Source organism: Onychomys torridus, chromosome 21 (genome assembly GCF_903995425.1).
Source record: "Onychomys torridus chromosome 21, mOncTor1.1, whole genome shotgun sequence".
NCBI classification, from domain to species: Eukaryota; Metazoa; Chordata; class Mammalia; order Rodentia; family Cricetidae; genus Onychomys; species Onychomys torridus.
In genome coordinates this window covers 25126114-25138869 of record NC_050463.1, presented here as the reverse complement: position 1 = coordinate 25138869, position 12756 = coordinate 25126114, and positions in this window count along the sequence as shown.

Genomic DNA, 12756 nt, shown 5'->3' with positions numbered 1-12756 from the left:
ATATTGGGCTTGGTTTTGTTATCAGCTGAAATGATTTGCTAATCTCATCTTTTCCCATTTAGCAATATGGCGATGGTTCATAAAAGGGGGAGGGACTTTGTGGGGGAGAACTCAGTGCCAAGCTATCTCCTGGTACATCTCCTCTTGACGGGTTTATTGTATGTCTCCACACACCTTGTTTGTCCAGTGGTCTCTGGGATGCTGTCCTGGTCAGATGCACCAAGCAGGAACCATCTGGGACTTCACTCATTTCTGGGAAGACACAAGCATAACCTCACCCTGATGTTAGAAGAACATCTGGCCCTTTCCAGTGATTAGTTTTTAGGTCTTTCCATTAAACACACACTTTAGGTTGTGTCTCCTTTAGTGCAAAATGCTTTTGGGCAGGCATTATCCTTTAATGTGAAAAAAAATTTAAAAGTTATCACGGTTAAAATGTAGCATAGTATGTGGGACGTAGGTGAGTATATATACCCCCTTTTTTATTTTTAAAATTTGCCATGTAAGTATTTAACGGTGTCGTTTCACCATAGATGACCCTGTGGATTGTAAGGGATTCCAGTAACATGATTAATATCCTATAAATTGCAAATTTTCCTTAAAGCATTTGCTAGTATAAACAAGACTGTTGGGGCTGGAGAGATGGCTCAGAGGTTAAGAGCACTGGCTGCTCTTCCAGAAGTCCTGAGTTCAATTCCCAGCAACCACATGGTGGCTCACAACCATCTGTAATGAGATCTGGTGCCCTCTTCTGGCCTGCAAGTCGAACACTCACTGTATACATGATAAATAAATAAACCTTTAAAAAATAAAATAAAATAAACAAGACTGTTACCAGTTTTTAGTTGTAATGAGAGTCCTCGACAGGACAAAGTATATAATAATGGCAACCGAGGTTATTTCTCTCCTTCGAGCAGAAGCAAACCGTCATATCAGAAAATGTATCCACCTTTACATGAACATACTTTACACGTCCCAATTCTGAGACATGAGTAATGTCTGTTTGCTGGGTGGTGTTCGATTCTGACCCTCAGGGATTAATTCTGTCAGCGCATGGCAGCAGGGTGAGGGATGAGCAAGGCGGGCGGGGCCAGATTTGTCAGGTAAAGGGGGTGGCGCTTGTAAAGATTTTGCATCTTGATGAAGAAGTCCATGAGATTTTTGAGTGGTCCGAAAAGAAGCTATTAAGGGTGAGGAGTAGCCCAGCCCCTCACCTGAGCATTAACAGATATTGATGGATCCGGCAAGTTAGAATGAGCACAAGTAGGTGTTGTAAAAATGTTGAGTTTGTTGTCAGAGAGGTCTGAAGGGGGCAAAACAACTCTAAAATAACAGTAGTGGGATTGGGTTTGACTTTTGCAGTTCCTAAAAGAAAAACAGTTGAAGTACAATATGCTCAAACTCTCAATATGAATTAAAATATTCAATGCTGAGAAACAGCTAATAACAGCTGGTTGGTTATGATGGGTCAGACTATTGAGCTGTACAACTAGGGGTGGGGTCAATCTTTCCTGTGGAGAATGTGGAATCTGTGTATAAAACATAAGCTCCGTGCCACGTGGTGGTGGCACACGCCTTTAATCCCAGCACTTGGGAGGCAGAAGCAGGGGGATCTCTATGAGTTCGAGGCCAGCCTGGTCTACAGAGTGAGTTCCAGGACAGGCTCCAAAACTACACAGAGAAACCCTGTCTCAAAAAACAAAACAAAACAAAACAAAACAAAGAACATAAGCTCCTTGTTCTTTTGAAGAGCCATCTGTAAAAGCAGTAAAGGCAATCTCTATAGGATTTTTAAATGTAATTTAAGGTAGTACCCATGGGATAGTTTCCAAAAAAAAAATCTTGAAAAGGGATATTTAGAATAAGGATTATCAACAGATCCCAAGTAAAATGCTAATGCTACCTGCCTGTCATTATCCGTGTGGAATAAACAATCAACCCACATCTTATTTAATGGTGCAATGAGTTATGTAGGCTTTTTCCAGTAAGTTGTTTAATATATGTCCTTCCCATTGTTATCAAGTCCATAATTTCTTGTAAATAAGGAGTTACTGATTGTTGTAGAGAATTGTGGCACGCATAAATTTCTATAATACCATCACCTGTGTCTTAGTTAGGGTTTCTACTGCTGGAAGAGACACCATGACCGCAGCAACTCTTACAAAGAAAACATTTCATTGAGGTGGATTGCTTACAGTTTCAGAGGTTCAGTCCATTATCATCATGACAGGGAGCACGGTGGTGTGCAGGCAGATGTGGTGCTGGTTACATCTCGACCAGAGGACAACAGGAAGTCAACTGACTCACTTTGAAACCTCAAAGCCTGCCCACACAGTAACACACTTCCTCCAACAAGGCCACACCCACTCCAACAAAGCCACACCTCCTAACAGTGCCACTCCCTGTGATATTTTGGGGGCCAACTATACTCAGACTATCACATTCCATTCCCTGCTCCCCATAAGCTTGTAACAATATCCTAATGCAAAATGCATGTAGTCCAACTTCAAAAGTCCCCATAGTCTAGCACAGTCTCAACAATATTTAAAAGTCCAAAGTTCAAAGTCTCTTCTGAGACTCACACAATCTCTTAACTGTAATCCCCTATGAAATCAAAATCATAAAGCAGATCACATACTTTCAACATATAATGGAACAGGATATACATTACCATTCCAAAACATAGGGAAGGGAGCATAGCAAGGAAATACTGGACCAAAGCAAGACCAAAAACCAGCTGGGCAAATTCCAAACCCTGCATCTCCATGTCTGATGTCAAAACACCCTCTACATCTCTAACTCTGTTCAGCTTTGTTGACTGCAACACACTTCTTTCTCTTGGGCTGGTTCCACTCCTTGTTAGTGGCTCTCCTCATCAGGCATCCTGCGGCTCTGGCATCTCTAACTCTTGGAGTCTCCAAGGCAATCCAGGCTTCAACCTCATAGCTTCACACAAATGGCCTCTCTACTAGGCCTCCATTCAGGGACATATCTGACCCATGCCTGGGCTCAGCAGCTTTATTCCATAACTCCTTTCTTCTATCCTTAACTCTAAAGCCAGAACCACTTGGCTGGAGCTGCCAAGTTCTGCTGGAACAAGATCCCCTCATCAATTACATCTTCACCAGCTTTCTGTCTTTCACCACCTAAGCTTGGCTGTCTTTGAACTTGCTCTGTAGACAAGGCTGGCCTCAAATTCAGGTATCCACCAGTCTCTGCCTTCCCAGTGCTGGGATTAAAGGTGTGCCCCACCACACCTGGCTCTAAGTTTTTCTTTAGTTCCTTTTCACAAGTTGGAAACTCAGCTGGGTGGGATCTTGACCTGAGATTGCCACTCCCTATATTTTCTGTTTATAGCCTTCAACACAGGATCCATTCCACTTCCTGGTGTTTCTGTTCTCAAAATTTACATTTTGTTATTTACCCTGCTCAGTTTTCTACTTTTCATTATGAATCTTTATAAGTATGAATGCTACTAACCACATGACAGAGTCTATACTAGGCTGTTTGATATATGCTCTGCCAATGAAATTAATCTAAAACTCTTCACTCAAGCACACTCTTTGGACAAGGGCAAAAGACAGCCACTTTCTTCACCAAAATATCATAAGAACAATCTCTAATCAACATAATAAAAATTTTCTCCCTTGAAAACTCTTGAGTGAGCCCCCAACAGTTCAAATAACTCTTAGCGTTACGAATTTACACAGGGGACCCTGAGGGTATCCCGTGTGTGCAGGGAAACATGCTGGCATGCTGGGCAGATGCAGCAGCAAACTAGACACAGTCATTCACACCCAGATGCTGTATCCACATGGAGAGAGTTTATTAGAAAGATAAAGAGAGAGAGAGGAAGAGAAAGAGAAGAGAAGGAAAGTGGAGGTGTGCCCACCTCATGGTGGGGAAGGGGGGAAAGGTGGAAGAGAGAGGAAAGGGCGGAGTTTTTTCCTTAAAATGAGGCTTTTACATCAGGGTGTAGGGCGGTGCCAAGGGGTGGGTCAGAATACTAACACTTAGCACCTCTGTCTTCAATGCTCCTACCAGTATGGCCCATTAAGCAGTACTTAAAGCATTTCAATGCTTTTGTTTGTTTGTTTTTGTTTTTTTGTTTTTTGAGACAGGGTTTCTCTGTGTAGCTTTGTGCCTTTCCTGGAACCAGGCTGGCCTCAAACGCACAGAGATCCACCTGCCTCTGCCTCCCAAGTGCTGGGATTAAAGGCATGCACCACCACTGCCCGGCTTCAATGCTTTTCTAACCCAAAGTCCATATTACTCCAAACAAAAGCATGGTCAGGCCTATCACAGCAATACCCCAGTCCCTGGTACCAACTTCTGTCTTAGTTAGGTTTTTATTGCTATGAAGAGACATCATAACCACATCGACTCTTATAAAGGAACACATTTAATTGAGGGGGCTCGCTTACAGTTTCAGAAGTTCAGTCCATTATCATCATGGCAGGGAGCATGGAGGCAGATGCATGGCGGCAGGCAGGCAGACATAGTTTTGGAGCTAAGAGTCTTTACATTTTGATAGGCTGGCAACAGGAAGTTGACTGACTCACTGGGCGGTATCCTGAGCATAGGAAACCTCAAAGACTACCCCCACAGTGACACACTTCCTCCAAAAGGCCACACCCACTCCAACAAAGCCCCACCTCCTAATAGTGCCACCCCCCATGAGATTATGGGAACCAATTACATTCAAACTACCAAACCTGGTTGATACACAATTCCAGGAGGTGATGAAAGATTAGTAATTAATAAGGAAGTAAGAGATGAATTCCATGAGATACTGCTTTAGCAGCAACATTATTTAATAAACTAATAACTCCATCTACCTCAGGTGCAGTGTTTCCTATAGAGTTTAACCAAGGGTCTCCAAAAAGCAATTTAAAGAGCAGAGCCAAATCCTTAGCAGCAATAGGCAGATAAGGATGTACCCAACTGACATGACCCTCAGTTGTAAGTAATTGAGGGTACATCGTTTGGAAAGCTTTAAACTTAGAGGATGATAGTGAATTCATTGTTGAGTAATAATGTATCAAATAATTATAAGGTGACTGATTTTGTATTTTGTATTTTTTTTTTTTTTTGAGCTGAGGATCGAACCCAGGGCCTTGCGTTTGCTAGGTAAGCGCTCTACCACTGAACTAAATCCCCCACCCCTGATTTTGTGTTTTATCCAGCGCTATATTTAAATTTTGTCTTTTTAGTTTATTTACCTTGAAAATTAAGCACTCATTTAAATATTGATTAGATGAGCAGGAGAGGAGAATATCACCCATTTTACAAAGGGCAAAGAACTGACCGCAGAGAATTCCTAGCTAGGAATGGGGACTCTGGGTTTGATAACAGTTCTGAGTATTTATTTTAGAAGTTTGTGAAAAGGTACAATCAGAGTTATGAGTATCTTAATGTTCTAACATTTTTCCTATGTGATTGCCACTTGAAGTCATTATATTACATAATTACAGGATGAGTTTTCACTGTGGTTGGGAAGGTGTAATTCAGAATCTGTCTCTCAAGAAAGAAAAGAGGAACTAGCTGAAAGCCCTACCCATCTGCTCAGTGGGATTAGCCCTCACATTACAAACAGTCTTTGTTTCCCATGGGCTGGAATTTAAGACTGACTTAAACATGGTCTCATTTGCTGGTTTTTTGGTAAATAAGAGATGTAGGGAGACAATGGTCCCGATCCCATTGACTAATACATGTGGTTACAGGAGGATTTGAGTGTGTAGGAGAGGGGATGGGGGAAGGGCGGGGCTCAGGAGGCAATGTGTAAAGTAAGCTAATTCTTAGTTTCTCCAGGCTCAGGTTAACCTGAAAATCCTACATGCTCAACTCTGAATTTCCAGGCATGTGGTGGGAAGGAGAACAGTATATGTAACTGCAGACTAACCTATTTTGTATGACCCCTGGTCACCGTCAGGAGACAGGGGTGTGTATGTCTCTGTGTATTTCATGTTTTGTGAAATACCACCTTCTCATTCAGCTTCTTGTATTTTATCAGTGTCAGGGGTTAGTGGCCATAGACACCCCTCCACACACACACTGTCTCCTGTATCCAGACTCAGGTTCTGGGACATAGATACATTGATGGCATATTGAAAGGTCCCTCTTGTTTTCCGAAATCATTCCCTGTTGCTTTCAATTTCTCTTTCTTGTCTTCATCTAGACTATGGACGTATATTCCCCAAGTGAGAAAAATGAAAAAAGAATGGGTGATTGAAATAAGGGTGACTAAGTAAAGCAGGGATGGAATAGGATGGTGCTCTTGCACGCAGGCAAGCCTCAGGGCTGTCTTAAGACAGGTAAGTAGGACTCACCTCTTCTCTTGTCCTTTCTAAGACGAGGGCTTCTTTCTGATGAAGGATTTCTAGTTTGTTATTGTTATTTCTTTTTCTTTCTTTCTTTTGCAAGGGAAGAACTATTTTCTGATGTAGTCTAGGTTTGAACCTCCAATTGAGACTCTTGATGTCCATCCTCCATTTGTAGAGTTCACTAAGAGTTGGCCCATCCTTTAGAGCAGGGGTGTGCCCATCCTTTAAAGTAGGAATGTCCAACCTTTTGGCTTCTCTGGGTCACATTAGACAAATCATTGTCATGGGCCACACGAATAGGCTAACACTAATGAAAGCTAGTAAACTTTAAAAAATTATTGTGTATAATTTTCATGATATTGGTCACCACAGATAAGCAAAAATATCCTCATAAAATGATCCTAATTATGTTCAGAGAGTCTCAAAATTATTTATTAGGAACCATATGTGATCACAATAAAGAAATTAAACTTATCTAAGTAACAAAATATTATTGATTTTTTAAAAATTAGGGGTTGGGGATTTAGCTCAGTGGTAGAGTGCTTGCCTAGCAAGTGCAAGGCTCTGGGTGAGGTCCTCAGCTCTGAAAAAAAAAATTATTATAAAAGAGGGCAACACAGAGCAGTCAGATAGCGGGCTATCTGATGCTGCTTTCGGGATCCTGCTGAATGGATATGTGGTTGGATGGAAGTGGCCCTGGGTTCGATCCTCAGCTCCAAAAAAAAAAAAAAAAATTAATAGATGATGCAAATGCCACTCTGAATTCACATTTAATGAAGTCTCATTATGCAGCACATCAAGAAATTGTATGTAGAAAGGCATTACAAATGTATGTTATGCAAATCATCAAAACTAAGGGATGGGTAATTAAAATCATTACCAGTCCTTGGAATTCTTTTACATCATTGGTACTGACCAGAGCGACATCATTTACTTTTCAGAACTAATATAACTAAGTTAAAGCCAAATGATAAGCAGGATTTTATTATTGGAGACAGGTTGTCAAGTTGTTTATGGTCTCAAAATGGAATTTATGCCAGAACTTAAGGATGAAAGCCACCATACAAATTTAATATTCTTAGTGAATTTCACCCATCATTTAAAGTGAAACCCAACTTACTAATGTCTTTAAAGTGAAACCCAATTCATTAATTACAATGTTTCAAATCATAGCAAGATTTCAAATGGTAGTGAAATTATGACACCCTCAAATTAAGGCAAACAATTTTGTGCCTTTTGACACATTGACTTAACATGGCCTTTGTAAAACGCAGAAAATATGTAGCTTATTTATTTCATAGAAGAATTTGAGGGGCTGGAGAAAAGGCTAAGCAGTTGAGAAGTACTCATTTTTCTTGTGGAGGACCTGGCTTCAATTCCAAGCACCCACATGGAAGCTCATAACCTTCTATAACTCTGTTTCAGGTGATCCTGTGCTCTCTTCTGACCTCTAAGATACCAGGCACACATGTGGTACACATGGATGCATGCTGTCAAAGCAGTCACACACATAAAATAAAATAAATTAAAAAAAAGTCAAGAATGTGAAGCAGATTTCAAGATTCCCAGGAAAATAATATTTTGGTAAAATTCTGACTCTTATTTTCAGTCAGTGTGCATATGCTGCCTGCCAATTGCAAACAGGCTGCATAGATCTGCAGGCAGTCATCCAGCATAAGGAAAAATTTGATTGTGTTTCTTTTATAGATTTTTATAGGTCTTGTCTTCCAAGAAACACATATCTCTCACTTCATAGTCACACTGCACTCTTTTCTACCACAGCTACAATTGTGAGCAACTGTTTTCAAAAATGAAACGACTCAGTGATGAGCACTTTGAGCGCTCTACCACTGAGCTAAGTCCCCAACCCCTCTATTAATGTTTACAAATGCGTCTTTCTCTTTTACTATCCATTAATGAGGCATCAGCTATCACAGATATGTTGACAACGGACAAAGAAAAATGGGTGTATGTATGTTTTACCTCCTCATATAAGTTTCTTGATTTAGCTGTGCCTTTTAAGGACACCAATAAGCTATTTTTGAATGACACTGCATTTTTTTCATCAAGACCACTCATAAGAATGGCAAGTTGAGCCATGTCTTAGTCACTGAAGAGACACCGTATCTAAAGCAACTCTTTTTTTTTTTGGTTTTTCGAGACAGGGTTTCTCTGTAGCTTTGGTACCTGTCCTGGACTAGCTCTGTAGCCCAGGCTGGCCTCGAACTCATGAGATCTGCCTGGGTCTGCCTCTAGAGTGCTGGGATTAAAAGCGTGCACCACCACCGCCCAGCCTCCAAAGCAACTCTTATCAAAGAAAGCATTTAATTGGGGGATTGCTTACAGTTTCAGAAGTTAGTCCATTATTATTGTGGTAGGGATCGTGGTGGCACACAGACGGGCCTGGTGCTGGGGAAGCAGCTGAGAGTCCCACATCCTGATCCATAGGCGAACAGAAAGAGACTGAGCCTGGTGTAGGCCTTTGAAACCTCAAATCCAACCCCATGACACACTTCCTCCAGCAAGGGCACACCTTTTTTTTTTTTTTTTTTGGTTAGAAAATACCATCATATTTTATTGTTAAAAACGCCGCTCTCTGATGACAAATATGAGCCCACGGAGGCCATTCTCCCCCCAAAACCCCCCTCTCCGCCCCCCAGACAGGGTTTCTCTGTGTAGTTTTGGTGCCTGTCCTGGATCTTGAGCTGTAGCTCAGGCTGGCCTCACACTCACAGAGTCTGCCTTGCTCTGCCTCCGGACTGCTGGGATTAAAGGCGTGCGCCATTATAGCCTGATTTATGGGGGCCATTCTTATTCAAACCACCACAAGCCACACTTGTAGCATCAGCAATGTTGTCGATTGCCAAAGATTAAATTTAAAACCAGCATCTCAGGGTTGGGGATTTAGCTCAGTGGTAAAGCACAAGGCCCTGGGTTTGGTCTTTAGCTGGGGGGGGGGGGGGGGAAACCCCAACCAACCAACCAAACAAAAAAACCCAGCATCTCTATTCTTCAGACTTCCTAGGGTAGATTTTCCAATTTCTTTAATTTGCCTGGCTGTATTCTAGGGAGACAAACAGGTTTTAGAACTATTACCCCCACTCCCGGTGTATTTTGCAGCATTCTGCAAACACTGTTCAAGAAATTCATGGCGAGGAAGTGGTTTTCGCTATATGTCATTACATTATTAGATTTTTACTACAGAATCTGAGTCGTTACTTTTTTTTTTTTCAGAGCTGAGGATCGAACCCAGGGCCTTATCGCTTGCTGGGCAAGCACTCTACCACTGAGCTAAATCCCCAACCTGTGAGTCGTAACTTTTAAAGACATTTCTTGTTGAGAAAGCAGACCATTTCCAGTGATGCTCTTGGTCTTAGGCCACTGTCCTCGACACACACTGAATGTGGGAGCATGTGTTGGTGCATGATGTTTTTTCCTTGGAAACTGTGACACATTTCTCTACAAATGAAGCAGAAAGCTCTTCTTCTTTTCATCAAACAATCTCCCTTCAGAATTTTTGTTTAGGTTGTTTTCTTTTGAGATGTTGTAGAAGTTGGAGTTTAAAATAATAGTGGAAGCTGGAGAGGTAGCTCAGTGGTTAAGAGTGATTGCTGCTCTTCTGGAGGATACAAGTTCAGTTCCCCGTACCCATGTTTGGCCTCCGTGGGCACTGGTTGACACTTACACACACACACACACACACACACACACACACACACATAAATAAAAATAATTCTTATTTTTTATTTACTATTACATGAAGTGTGTGTGTGTGTGTGTGTGTGTGTGTGTGTGTGTGTGTGTGTGTGCATGTATGTGTGAATGCAGGTGTCTGCAGTGGCCAGAAGAGAGCTACAAATCTCCTGGAGCTAGAGTTACAGGTGGTTGTGAGAAGCTCATGCAGGTGCCAAGAACCAAATTGCAACCCTCTGGAAGAGCTGGAGGCACTCTTTTTTAAAGACGGGGTATTTTGCTGGGTGGTGGTGGCGCACGCCTTTAATCCCAGCACTCGGGAGGCAGAGGAAGGCGATACCTGTGAGTTCAAGGCCAGCTTGGTCTACAGATTGAGATCCAGGACAGGCACCAAAAGTACACAGAGAAACCCTGTCTCAAAAAACAAAACAAACAAACAAAAAAAGATAACAGCCCTGGTTGTCTGGGAATTCATTCTGTAGACCAGGCTGGCCTCGAACTCACAGAGATCCGCCTGCCTCTGCCTCCTGAGTGCTGTGACTAAAGGTGTGTGCCATCACTACCAGGCAGCTGGAGGCGCTCTTAACCACAAAACCATCTCTCCATCACAATCAATAATATTAATAATTATTAACAATAATAGTAGCTAAGGGACTATATTTACTTTTTAAAATTGAAAATAGATTCTTCTCTCATACAATACACCCCGATAATGGTTTCCTTTCCCTCCACCCTCCCAGCTCTTCCTCGCCTCCCCTCTCCCCTCAATCCACTCCCCCCATGTCTCTTTCCAGAAAAGAGCAGGCCTCCAAGAGATGACAACCAAACACAACAAAACAAAACACAACAAGACAAGGCAAAAGCCTTCACACCAGGGCTGGACAAGGCAACCCAACAGGAGGAAAAGAGACCCAAGAGCAGGCAACAGAGTCAAGGCCATGCCTGCTCCCACTGTTAGGAGTTCCATAAAAACACCAAGCTAACAGTCACAACATACATGCAGAGGACCTGGCACAGACCCCCCACCCCCCGGAAGGCTCCCATGTTTGCTGCTTCAGTCTCTGTGAGCCCGTGTGAGCCCTGCTGAGTTGATTCAGTGGACCACTTCTCCTGGTGTCCTCCATCCCCTCTGCCCGCTACCATCTTTCCTAACCTCTCTTCCCTGAGGTTCCCTGATCGCTGAGAGGAGAACCTGATGGAGACCACCAATCCCTCTCTACATAATGGCTGGTTCCTATGCATCTGCTCCTAACTGCTACTTAAGGAAGCCTCTTTAATGACTACGGGACAAGGCAATGATCTGTAAGTATAGCAGAATATCATTACGAATCATTTCATTGATTTTTTTTTTTTTTTTTTTTGACCAATCATGTTTGGTTGGACTCTAGGTCTCTGGGCTCTCCAATCTCTGGTTCCTGGCCATTCAAGTCATATCATGGGTTCCCTCTTGTGAAGTGGGCCTCAAGTTAAATCAGGCGTTGGTTGCTTACTCCTACCAGTTCTGTACCTCTATTGCCCCGGCACATCTTGTAGGCGGGACAGATGGTAGGTCAAAGGATTTTGTGGCTAGGTTGGTGTCCATGTTCCTCTTTCAGTAGCCTGCAGAGTGCTTTCCCACACCAAAGAGACTAGAATGCAATAATAATAATAGCTAAGGGACTATATTTACTTTTATTATGAAAATTGGAAAAAAAATAGAAAGCAAAGTTTGGGTTTGTCTACATTTCAGATGTCTATGCAGAGAGGAGAGAGCTGATTAAGGAGAGGAGAGAATGATTAAGGTACGATGGGTGATGAATGAGGTGTCTCTGAGGTATGGGAGTACTTAATAATTAATTAAGAATACTTACCTAGGAGTGGAGAGATGACTCAGAGGTTAAGATCACTGACTGCTCTTCCAGAGGTCCTGAGTTCAATTCCCAATAACCACAGGGTGGCTCACAACCATCTGTAACGAGATCTGGTACCTTCTTCTGGTGGGTAGGGATACATCAGACAGAACGCTGTACACATAATACGGAAACAAATCTTAAAAAAAGGAGTATTTACCTGTCTTCTAAATAACTTAAACCCCTAACAGCACACACACACACACACACACACACACACACACACACACACACCTCATCTTAAAGGGAATAAGAGATAATTTATTCTGGAGCAATGCTGAATGGCCTGGGAACCCCAATTCTATGCTCCAACATGGAAGCAGTTTCATAGTTTTACAGAACAAAAAAAAGTCATGAATCAAAGCAAGTTTAAAATGCATTTGGTGGGTACACCAGAGAGGTGGTTACAAGATGAAAGAAACTTTTCTGCAGGCCCGAGATGTTATCTGATGACATTCTTTGCTTCCGGGCTGGTGGAAGCTAGGGGTCCACTAAGTTAATAGAATCCAAAGTTCTCTATATATTAGTCACAGGGTGTTAGTTCAGATAAAGGGCTAAAGCTAGCTCAAGACAAGGTAATTAACCTTTGGAGAGATCACTCCAGTCCCTCCTCAGTACTTCGGTTCTAACCTACCAACCTCTGCTGACACAGCTCCTTTCCAGGAGTTCTTGCTCACACACCTATCACATGCAATAAAACATCATTGATAATTGCATTTCACTTTAAGCCCAGGTCACACTAGATGATGCCAAGGCAACTGTCTGTGCTTGGAAGGTAGCACCCTGGAAACTGGACATTCAGTGACACTGAAGTCACACGTGTGTACAAATACTGAGATCACACAGAAAAG